The sequence below is a fragment of the Bombina bombina genome, chromosome 4 (assembly GCF_027579735.1).
Source record: "Bombina bombina isolate aBomBom1 chromosome 4, aBomBom1.pri, whole genome shotgun sequence".
Taxonomy (NCBI): Eukaryota; Metazoa; Chordata; class Amphibia; order Anura; family Bombinatoridae; genus Bombina; species Bombina bombina.
This window is the reverse complement of record NC_069502.1, coordinates 502,637,894-502,650,308: the sequence shown is the minus strand read 5'-3', so window position 1 is coordinate 502,650,308 and position 12,415 is coordinate 502,637,894. Positions and strand designations below refer to the sequence as shown.

The 12,415-nt window shown below is 42.7% G+C and overlaps 1 protein-coding gene across 4 annotated transcripts in view; it reads right to left on the bottom strand.

Annotated features, from left to right (window-relative positions):
* PHF3 (PHD finger protein 3) overlaps positions 1-12,415 on the bottom strand; it is a 588,626-nt gene that overhangs the window by 60,580 nt on the left and 515,631 nt on the right. The gene's annotated exons all lie outside the window — the stretch shown is intronic.

Below are 12,415 nucleotides of genomic sequence, written 5' to 3'. Positions count from 1 at the left end.
CCCGCGTAGCTAACGCTGCTTTTTTCCCAGCACACACTTCAAACAACGCTGGTATTTAGAGTTGTGAGTGGCTGCGTTAGGCTCAGAAAAGGGAGCGTTGAGCCTAATTTAGCTCCACTTCAACCCTCAATACCAGCGTTGCTTACGGTAGCGGTAAGCTGGAAAAACTTGCTTGTGCACGATATCCCCATAGGAAACAATGGGGCAGTTTGGGCTGAAAACTAACACCTGTAAAAAAGCAGCGTTCAGCTCCTAACGCAGCCCCATTGTTTCCTATGGGGAAACACTCTCTAAGTCTGCACCTAACACCCTAACATGACCGCGAGTCTAAACACCCCTAACCTTACACTTATTAACCCCTAATCTGCCGCCCCCGACATCACTGACACCTGCATTATATTATTGACCCCTAATCTGAAGACTGGACACCGCCGCCATCTACATTATCCCTATGAACCCCTAATCTTCTGCCCCTAACATCGCCGACACCTATATTATATTTATTACCCCCTAATCTGCCTCCCCCAACGTCGCCGCAACCTAACTACAAGTATTAACCCCTAATCTGCCGACCTGACCTCGCCGCCACTATAATAAATGTATTAACCCCTAAACCACCGCACTCCCGCCTCGCAAACACTATAATAAATTGTATTAACTCCTAATCTGCCCTCCCTAACATCGCCGTCACCTACCTACAATTATTAACCCCTAATCTCCCGCCCGCACCGTCGCCGCAACTATAATAAAATTATTAACCCCTAAACCTAACTCTAACCCTAACACCCCCCTAACATAAATATAATTTAAATTAAACTAAATAATATTCCTATTATTAAATAAATTATTCATATTTAAAACTAAATACTTACCTATAAAATAAACCCTAATATAGCTACAATATAACTAATAATTACATTGTAGCTATTTTAGGATTTATATTTATTTTATAGGCAACTTTGTATTTATTTTAACTAGGTACAATAGCTATTAAATAGTTATTAACTATTTAATAGCTACCTAGTTAAAATAATTACAAAATTACATGTACAATAAATCCTAACCTAAGTTACAATTAAACCTAACACTACACCATCATTAAATTAATGAAAAAAAATTACCTACAATTACCTAAACTAAAATACAATTAAATAAAGTAATCTAGAATACAAACCCCCCCTCCCACTAAATTACAAAAAATAAAAAAGAATTACAAGAAGTTTAAATTACACCTAATCAAAGCCCCCTAATAAAATAAAAAATCCCCCCAAAATAAAAAAATGCCCTACCCTATTCTAAACTACAAAAGTAATCAGCTCTTTTACCAGCCCTTAAAAGGGCTTTTTGCGGGGCATTGCCCCAAAGTAATCAGCTCCAGGGCCGGATTGGGCCGCCGGGATAGCGGGAAAAATCCCGGTGGGCCGGGCTGTCAGTGGGCCGGGCTGGCAGCTGCAGTACACACACCACAACCTGTAAGTAATATACGGCCAAATTATTTAGATCAGATCTTTTTATGCAGCACAACATGGTCCATTTATCAGATACCGATCATTAGAGAATATTATGTGTTGGAGTGTCAGGTCATCACGCTGCAATGTTTACCCAGCATGACACGTAATAGGTGAATAATAATATCCAATCATATGCGCACTAGCGCACACGCCTCCTGCCACAAAGCAATTATTCACTGCTAACTCTGCTTCAGTGCTTCCGTTCAGTAAATCCCTTGATGGGATTGGCTGCTGACCCAAGGTCCCTGAGGCTGCAATGTGCGCAGCAGCGCGCACGCGCAGTGATTTTATTAGGAACGCTCACGCTGTCACTGCTCATCACAGGGGGACGCTGTCACTGTGCATCACAGGGGGCGGTTATTAGAGCCCTCAACGCGCCATAATTAGAACCAGCGGCGGCGAGAGTAGCAGCGGTAGGACAGGTCAGTTTGTGACCCTTCTGATACCCCCAATGAGTAATGTGACTTGTTTGTGTAGCAGGGCCTAGTGCTCTCTCAGGAAATGCTTTGCTGGCATTAACTTGCTATATATATATATATATATATATAAACATATATATATATATATATATATATATATATATATATATATACAGGGAGTGCAGAATTATTAGGCAAGTTGTATTTTTGAGGATTCATTTTATTATTGAACAACAACCATGTTCTCAATGAACCCAAAAAACTCATTAATATCAAAGCTGAATAGTTTTGGAAGTAGTTTTTAGTTTGTTTTTAGTTATAGCTATTTTAGGGGGATATCTGTGTGTGCAGGTGACTATTACTGTGCATAATTATTAGGCAACTTAACAAAAAACAAATATATACCCATTCCAATTATTTATTTTTACCAGTGAAACCAATATAACATCTCAACATTCACAAATATACATTTCTGACATTCAAAAACAAAACAAAAACAAATCAGTGACCAATATAGCCACCTTTCTTTGCAAGGACACTCAAAAGCCTGCCATCCGTGGATTCTGTCAGTGTTTTCATCTGTTCACCATCAACATTGCGTGCAGCAGCAACCACAGCCTCCCAGACACTGTTCAGAGAGGTGTACTGTTTTCCCTCCTTGTAAATCTCACATTTGATGATGGACCACAGGTTCTCAATGGGGTTCAGATCAGGTGAACAAGGAGGCCATGTCATTAGATTTTCTTCTTTTATACCCTTTCTTGCCAGCCATGCTGTGGAGTACTTGGACGCGTGTGATGGAGCATTGTCCTGCATGAAAATCATGTTTTTCTTGAAGGATGCAGACTTCTTCCTGTACCACTGCTTGAAGGTGTCTTCCAGAAACTGGCAGTAGGACTGGGAGTTGAGCTTGACTCCATCCTCAACCCAAAAAGGCCCCACAAGATCATCTTTGATGATACCAGCCCAAACCAGTACTCCACTTCCACCTTGCTGGCGTCTGAGTCGGACTGGAGCTCTCTGCCCTTTACCAATCCAGCCACGGGCCCATCCATCTGGCCCATCAAGACTCACTCTCATTTCATCAGCCCATAAAACCTTAGAAAAATCAGTCTTGAGATATTTCTTGGCCCAGTCTTGACGTTTCAGCTTGTGTGTCTTGTTCAGTGGTGGTCGTCTTTCAGCCTTTCTTACCTTGGCCATGTCTCTGAGTATTGCACACCTTGTGCTTTTGGGCACTCCAGTGATGTTGCAGCTCTGAAATAAGGCCAAACTGGTGGCAAGTGGCATCTTGGCAGCTACACGCTTGACTTTTCTCAGTTCATGGGCAGTTATTTTGCGCCTTGGTTTTTCCACACGCTTCTTGCGACCCTGTTGACTATTTTGAATGAAACCCTTGATTGTTCGATGATCACGCTTCAGAAGCTTTGCAATTTTAAGAGTGCTGCATCCCTCTGCAAGATATCTCACTATTTTTGACTTTTCTGAGCCTGTCAAGTCCTTCTTTTGACCCATTTTGCCAAAGGAAAGGAAGTTGCCTAATAATTATGCACACCTGATATAGGGTGTTGATGTCATTAGACCACACCCCTTCTCATTACAGAGATGCACATCACCTAATATGCTTAATTGGTAGTAGGCTTTCGAGCCTATACAGCTTGGAGTAAGACAACATGCATAAAGAGGATGATGTGGTCAAAATACTCATTTGCCTAATAATTCTGCACTCCCTGTATATATACATATATATATAAACATATATATATAAACATATATATATATATATATATATATATATACACGGTAAAGGAAGGCACTCACTGGTCTTTTCTTCAAAATAACTTTAATAATCGTGACGTTTCGGGGACACACTCCCCTTCCTCAGACAAAAAACAAACTAAAAGTGACTGGACTTATAAAGCCAAACTAACCCCTCCCAGTGAAAATTGCGCCAAAACAGTTGTCATGGTGATCCTCAAAAACATTCTAGTCATGTGATGAGTGTTACTCATATGAATTAATTACTGCTGTTAAACAAACTATACAATATCCACAGACAAACATATTGTACAACATAATACTAAACATTACATCAAAGCATATGTGAACAAGCTTATGTTAAAGAGCAGCCTGTACCAATAACCACATAAAGTAAACAAGACACACAAGTGTAGTAAAACATATCGTATTATTAGGTTAGAAGTATCTTGAGAATAGAATATAAATTCTCCTGCTCTCAAAGTGAGTGAAATGAATAAATACCTGTGTGACCCCTAACACATACTGTGTCCCTGAACAGGTGTAATGGTGTCTATAGCAAAGTGTATGTGAACAAAATTATGTGCACATTGTTAGCCTCCTGGATAGTCTGAATATAAATTCTGATTACACAACCTAATCTAAAGTATCTCTATCTGATACCACTAAACGATAATGTAATGGATACTATGAGCAGAGTTACAGGACCATGAATGATTGTCACTTCAAAAATAATATACTATCGAGTTTAAGCAGAGTATTTGTCCTGTCATATATCGCACAGACAAGATACGGCAATGCGGCTATAAATGCAGCCAGAGGCTCATATATTTATCCAATACGTGTTACATACATTCTGTCGCAGCCCTATCAACTTGTTTATCTTATTAACTCAGAGAAAGCATACCTGTTACACCACTTTCTTGTGTATCCGTAACACAAACATAGACACAGCATACCTGGGAAGACAGCATGGCCGCCCGATGAGTATCTGAGACGCACACAGCCGGCTCAGTGTACTGACGTCATGTAGCTGCACGCTGTGTTATGTATCAGGTAGTCATGGTGACGCTACACACTGATAGACAGGATCCGGTAGAGGGAATACCCTTACTAGCATTGCATACTTGGTGCACAGCCCAGCACTGTCCAATAAACAGGTTAATTTCAATGCTAAGTTTGAAAGACTACCTGATACATAACACAGCGTGCAGCTACATGACGTCAGTACACTGAGCCGGCTGTGTGCGTCTCAGATACTCATGTATATATATATATATATATATATATACACACACACATGCATATACATATATATATATATATATATATATATAATGTGGCTCGATTAAATATAGGGCTGGTATTTAATTTTTTCCAGGGCTGCTTATTATTCCCAGTCCGGCCCTGATCAGCTCTTTTACCTGAAAAACATAATTTATGCTTACCTGATAAATTTATTTCTCTTGTAGTGTAGTCAGTCCACGGGTCATCCATTACTTATGGAATATATCTCTTCCTAACAGGAAGCTGCAAGAGGATCACGCAAGCAGAGCTGCTATATAGCTCCTCCCCTCACATGTCATATTCAGTCATTCGACCAAAACCAGACGAGAAAGGAGAAACCATAGGGTGCAGTGGTGACTGGAGTTTAATTAAAATTTAGATCTGCCTTAAAGACAGGGCGGGCCGTGGACTGACTACACTACAAGAGAAATAAATTTATCAGGTAAGCATAAATTATGTTTTCTCTTGTTAAGTGTAGTCAGTCCACGGGTCATCCATTACTTATGGAATACCAATACCAAAGCTAAAGTACACGGATGAAGGGAGGGACAAGGCAGGAACCTTAAACAGAAGGAACCACTGCCTGAAGCACCTTTCTCCCAAAAATAGCCTCGGAAGAAGCAAAAGTGTCAAATATGTAAAATTTTGAAAAAGTGTGAAGTGAAGACCAAGTTGCAGCCTTGCAAATCTGTTCAACAGAGGCCTCATTTTTAAAGGCCCAGGTGGAAGCCACAGCTCTAGTAGAATGAGCTGTAATCCTTTCAGGAGGCTGCTGTCCAGCAGTCTCATAGACTAAACGTATTATGCTACGAAGCCAAAAAGAGAGAGAGGTAGCCGAAGCCTTTTGACCTCTTCTCTGTCCAGAGTAAACGACAAACAGGGAAGAAGTTTGACGAAAATCTTTAGTTGCCTGCAAATAGAACTTCAGGGCACGGACTACGTCCAGATTATGCAAAAGTCATTCCTTCTTTGAAGAAGGGTTAGGACACAGTGATGGAACAACAATCTCTTGATTGATATTCCTGTTAGTAACTACCTTAGGTAAGAACCCAGGTTTAGTACGCAGAACTACCTTGTCTGAATGAAAAATCAGACTAGGAGAATCACAATGTAAGGCAGATAACTCAGAGACTCTTCGAGCCGAGGAAATAGCCATCAAAAACAGAACCTTCCAGGATAACAGCTTGATATCAATGGAATGAAGGGGTTCAAATGGAACGCCTTGAAGAACGTTAAGAACTAAGTTTAAGCTCCACGGCGGAGCAACAGTCTTAAACACAGGCTTAATCCTAGCTAAAGCCTGACAAAAAGCCTGAACGTCTGGAACTTCTGCCAGACGTTTGTGTAGAAGAATAGACAGAGCAGAAATCTGTCCCTTTAACGAACTAGCAGATAAGCCCTTTTCTAAACCCTCTTGTAGAAAAGACAATATCCTAGGAATCCTAACCTTACTCCATGAGTAACTCTTGGATTCGCACCAATATAAATATTTACGCCATATCTTATGGTAAATTCTTCTGGTAACAGGCTTCCTAGCCTGTATTAAGGTATCAATAACCGACTTCGAGAAGCCACGCTTTGATAGAATCAAGCGTTCAATCTCCATGCAGTCAGCCTCAGAGAAATTAGATTTGGATGGTTGAAAGGACCCTGAATTAGAAGGTCCTGTCTCAGAGGCAGAGACCACGGTGGGCAGGACGACATGTCCACTAGGTCTGCATACCAGGTCCTGCGTGGCCACGCAGGCGCTATCAGAATCACCGAAGCTCTCTCCTGTTTGATCTTGGCAATCAAACGAGGAAGCATCGGAAATGGTGGAAACACATAAGCCATGTTGAAGACCCAAGGGGCTGTCAGAGCATCTATCAGCACCGCTCCCGGGTCCCTGGACCTGGATCCGTAACAAGGAAGCTTGGCGTTCTGGCGAGACACCATGAGATCCAGATCTGGTTTGCCCCAACGATGAATCAGTTGAGCAAAGACCTCCGGATGAAGTTCCCACTCCCCCGGATGAAAAGTCTGGCGACTTAGAAAATCCGCCTCCCAGTTCTCCACGCCTGGGATGTAAATCGCTGACAGGTGGCAAGAGTGAGACTCTGCCCAGCGAATTATCTTTGAGACTTCCAACATCGCTAGGGAACTTCTGGTTCCCCCTTGATGGTTGATGTAAGCCACAGTCGTGATGTTGTCCGACTGAAATCTGATGAACCTCAGAGTTGCTAACTGAGGCCAAGCTAGGAGAGCATTGAATATTGCTCTTAATTCCAGAATATTTATTGGGAGGAGTTTCTCCTCCTGAGTCCATAGTCCCTGAGCCTTCAGGGAGTTCCAGACTGCGCCCCAGCCTAGAAGGCCGGCGTCTGTTGTTACAATCGTCCAATCTGGCCTGCGAAAGGTCATCCCCTTGGACAGATGTGGCCGAGAAAGCCACCATAGAAGAGAATCTCTGGTCTCTTGATCCAGATTTAGCAGGGGGGACAAATCTGAGTAATCCCCATTCCACTGACTTAGCATGCACAATTGCAGCGGTCTGAGATGCAGGCGCGCAAATGGAACTATGTCCATTGCCGCTACCATTAAGCCGATTACTTCCATGCACTGAGCTACTGACGGGTGTGGAATGGAATGAAGGACACGGCAAGCATTTAGAAGTTTTGATAACCTGGCCTCCGTCCGGTAAATTTTCATCTCTACAGAATCTATAAGAGTCCCTAGAAAGGGAACCCTTGTAAGTGGTAATAGAGAACTCTTTTCCACGTTCACCTTCCACCCATGCGACCTCAGAAATGCCAGAACTATCTCTGTATGAGACTTGGCAGTTTGAAAAACAGAATTTATGTTTACCTGATAAATTACTTTCTCCAACGGTGTGTCCGGTCCACGGCGTCATCCTTACTTGTGGGATATTCTCTTCCCCAACAGGAAATGGCAAAGAGCCCAGCAAAGCTGGTCACATGATCCCTCCTAGGCTCCGCCTTCCCCAGTCATTCGACCGACGTAAAGGAGGAATATTTGCATAGGAGAAATCATATGATACCGTGGTGACTGTAGTTAAAGAAAATAAATCATCAGACCTGATTAAAAAACCAGGGCGGGCCGTGGACCGGACACACCGTTGGAGAAAGTAATTTATCAGGTAAACATAAATTCTGTTTTCTCCAACATAGGTGTGTCCGGTCCACGGCGTCATCCTTACTTGTGGGAACCAATACCAAAGCTTTAGGACACGGATGATGGGAGGGAGCAAATCAGGTCACCTAGATGGAAGGCACCACGGTTTGCAAAACCTTTCTCCCAAAAATAGCCTCAGAAGAAGCAAAAGTATCAAATTTGTAAAATTTGGTAAAAGTGTGCAGTGAAGATCAAGTCGCTGCCTTACATATCTGATCAACAGAAGCCTCGTTCTTAAAGGCCCATGTGGAAGCCACGGCCCATGTGGAATGAGCTGTGATTCTTTCAGGAGGCTGCCGTCCGGCAGTCTCATAAGCCAATCTGATGATGCTTTTAAGCCAAAAAGATAGAGAGGTAGAAGTTGCTTTTTGACCTCTCCTTTTACCAGAATAAACAACAAACAAGGAAGATGTTTGTCTGAAATCCTTGTAGCATCTAAATAGAATTTTAGAGCACGGACAACGTCCAAATTGTGTAACAAACGTTCCTTCTATGAAACTGGATTCGGACACAAAGAAGGTACAACTATCTCCTGGTTAATATTTTTGTTGGAAACAACCTTCGGAAGAAAACCAGGCTCAGTACGTAAAAACCACCTTATCTGCATGGACCAGATAGGGCGGAGAACACTGCAGAGCAGATAACTCAGAAACTCTTCTAGCAGAAGAAATTGCAACCTAAAACAAAAACTTTCCAAGATAATAACTTAATATCTATGGAATGTAAGGGTTCAAACGGAACCCCTTGAAGAACTGAAAGAACTAGATTAAGACTCCAGGGAAGAGTCAAAGGTCTGTAAACAGGCTTGATTCTAACCAGAGCCTGAACAAACGCTTAAACGTCTGGCACAGCTGCCAGCCTTTTGTGAAGTAAAACAGATAAAGCAGAGATCTGTCCCTTCAGAGAACTCGCAGAAAATCCTTTCTCCAAACCTTCTTGTAGAAAGGAAAGAAACTTAGGAATTTTTATCTTGTTCCATGGGAATCCTTTAGATTCACACCAACAGATATATTTTTTCCATATATTATGGTAAATTTTTCTAGTTACAGGCTTTCTAGCCTGAATAAGAGTATCTACTACAGAATCTGAAAACCCACGCTTTGATAAAATCAAGCGTTCAAACTCCAAGTAGTCAGTTGGAGGAAAACCAGATCCGGATGTTCAAATGGACCCCGAATAAGAAGGTCCTGTCTCAAAGGTAGCTTCCATGGTGGAGCCGATGACACATTCACCAGGTCTGCATACCAAGTCCTGCGTGGCCACACAGGAACTATCAAGGTCACCGAAGCCCTCTCCAGATTGATCCTGGCTACCAGCCTGGGAGTGAGAGGAAACGGTGGGAATACATAAGCTAGGTTGAAGATCCAAGGTGCTACTATTGTATCCAATAGAGTCGCCTTGGGATCCCTGGATTTGGACCCGTAACAAGGGACCATGAAGTTCTGACGAGAGGCCATCAGAACCAAGTCTGGAATGCCCCATAATTGAGTTATTTGGGCAAAGATTTCCAGATGGAGTTCCCACTCCCCCGGATGCTCCTCCATCGCCAGGGAACTCCTTGTTACCCCCTGATGGTTGATATATGTAACAGTCGTCATGATGACTGATTGAAACCTTATGAATTTGGCCTTTGCTAGTCTAGGCCAAGCCTTGAGAGCATTGAATATCGCTCTCAGTTCCATTATGTTTATCGGGAGAAGAGAGTCTTCCCGAAACCATAGACCCTGAGTTTTCAGGGGTTCCCAGACCGCGCCCCAGCCCACCAGACTGGCGTCGGTCGTGACAATGACCTATTCTGGTCTGCGGAAGCTCATTCCCTGTGACAGGTTGTCCAGGGTCAGCCACCAACGGAGTGAATCTCTGGTTATTTGATCTACTTGTATCGTCGGAGACAAGACTGTATAATCCCCATTCCACTGTCTGAGCATGCCCAGGTGCAATGGTCTTAGATGAATTCGTGCAAAAGGAACTTTGTCCATTGCCGCAACCATCAACCCTATTACTTCCATGGACTGCGCTATGGAAGGAATAAGAACAGAATGAAGTACCTGACAAGAGCTTAGAAGTTTTGATTTTCTGGCCTCTGTCAGAAAAACCTTCATTTCTAAGGAAACTATTATTGTTCCCAAGAAGGGAACTCTTGTTGACGGGGACAGAGAACTTTTTTCTATGTTCACTTTCCACCTGTGAGATCTGAGAAAGGCTAGGACAATGTCCGTATGAGCCCTTGTTTTTGACAGAGACGACACCTGAATCAGGATGTCGTCCAAGTAAGGTACTACTGCAATGCCCCTTGGTCTTAGCACCGCTAGAAGGGACCCTAGTACCCTTGTGAAAATCCTTGGAGCAGTGGCTAATCCGAATGGAAGTGCCACAGGTAATGCTTGTCCAGAAAGGCGAACCTTAGGAACCGAAAATGTTCCTTGTGGATAGGAATACGTAGGTACGCATCCTTTAAGTCCACCGTGGTCATGAATTGACCTTCCTGGATGGTAGAAAGGATCGTTCGAATGGTTTCCATTTTGAATGATGAAACCCTTAGAAACTTGTTTAGAATCTTGAGATCTAAAATAGGTCTGAATGTTCCCTCTTATTTGGGAATTATGAACAGGTTGGAGTAAAAACCCATCCCTTGTTCTCCTAATGGAACAGGATGAATCACTCCCATGCTTAACAGGTCTTCTACACAGTGTAAGAATGCCTGTTCGAAGATAATTGAGACCCGTGGAACCTTCCCCTTGGGAGTAGTTCCCTGAATTCCAGGAGATAACCTTGAGAAACTATTTCTAGCGCCCAAGGATCCTGAACATCTCTTGCCCCAACCTGAGCAAAGAGAGAAAGTCTGCCCCCCACCAGATCCTTCCCAGATCGGGGGCCAACACTTCATGCGGTTTTGGTAGCAGTGGCAGGTGACTTGGCCTGCTTACCCTTGTTCCAGCCTTGCATCGGCCTCCAGGCTGGCTTGGTTTGAGAAGTATTACCCTCTTGCTTAGAGGGTGTAGAATTTGAGGCTGGTCCGTTTCTGCGAAAGGGACGAAAATTTGGCTTATTTTTAGCCTTAAAAGACCTATCCTGTGGGAGGGCGTGGCCCTTTCCCCCAGTGATGTCTGAAATAATCTCTTTCAAGTCAGGGCCAAACAGTGTTTTACCCTTGAAAGGGATGTTAAGCAAAAGCGCTCTGCGCGCCACGATAGCAAACCCTGAATTATTCGCCGCTAATCTAGCTAATTGCAAAGCGGCATCTAAAATAAAAAAGAGTTAGCCAATTTAAGAGCTTGAACTCTGTCCAAAACCTCCTCGTACGAAGATTCTTTATTAAGCGACTTTTCTAGTTCTTCGAACCAGAAACACGCAGCTGTAGTGACAAGAACAATGCATGAAATTGGTTGTAGAAGGTAACCTTGCTGAACAAACATCTTTTTAAGCAAACCCTCTAACCTTTAATCCATAGGATCTTGAAAGCACAACTATCTTCTATAGGAATAGAAGTGCGTTTGTTTAGAGTAGAAACCGCCCCCTCGACCTTGGGGACTGTATGCTATAAGTCCTTTCTGGGGTCGACTATAGGAAACTAATTTCTTAAATATAGGGGGAGGACAAAGGGTATGCCGGGCCTTTCCCACTCCTTATTTACTATGTCCGCCACCCGCTTGGGTATAGGAAAAACATCGGGGGGCACCGGAACCTCTAGGAACTTGTCCATCTTACCTAATTTCTCTGGAATGACCAAATTGTCACAATCATCCAGAGTAGATAATACCTCCTTAAGTAGTGCGTGGAGATGTTGAAATTTAAATTTAAAAGTAATAATCTGCCAAATATACTTAGTAAAGTAATCGTTTTAGCCCAGAAAAATGTCTACCAGTTTTTTAAGCCCTAATGAAGCCCTTTATTCTTTTACTTAAACAAAGAAAATGGCTTACCGGTTCCCATAGGGAAAATGACAGCTTCCAGCATTACCGAGTCTTGTTAGAAATGTGTCATACCTCAAGCAGCAAAAGTCTGCTCACTGTTTCCCCCAACTGAAGTTAATTCCTCTCAACAGTCCTGTGTGGAAACAGCCATCGATTTTAGTAACGGTTGCTAAAATCATTTTCCTCTTACAAACAGAAATCTTCATCTCTTTCCTGTTTCAGAGTAAATAGTACATACCAGCACTATTTTAAAATAACAAACTCTTGATTGAAGAATAAAAACTACATTTAAACACCAAAAAACTCTAAGCCATCTCCGTGGAGATGTTGCCTGTACAACGGCAAAGAGAATGAC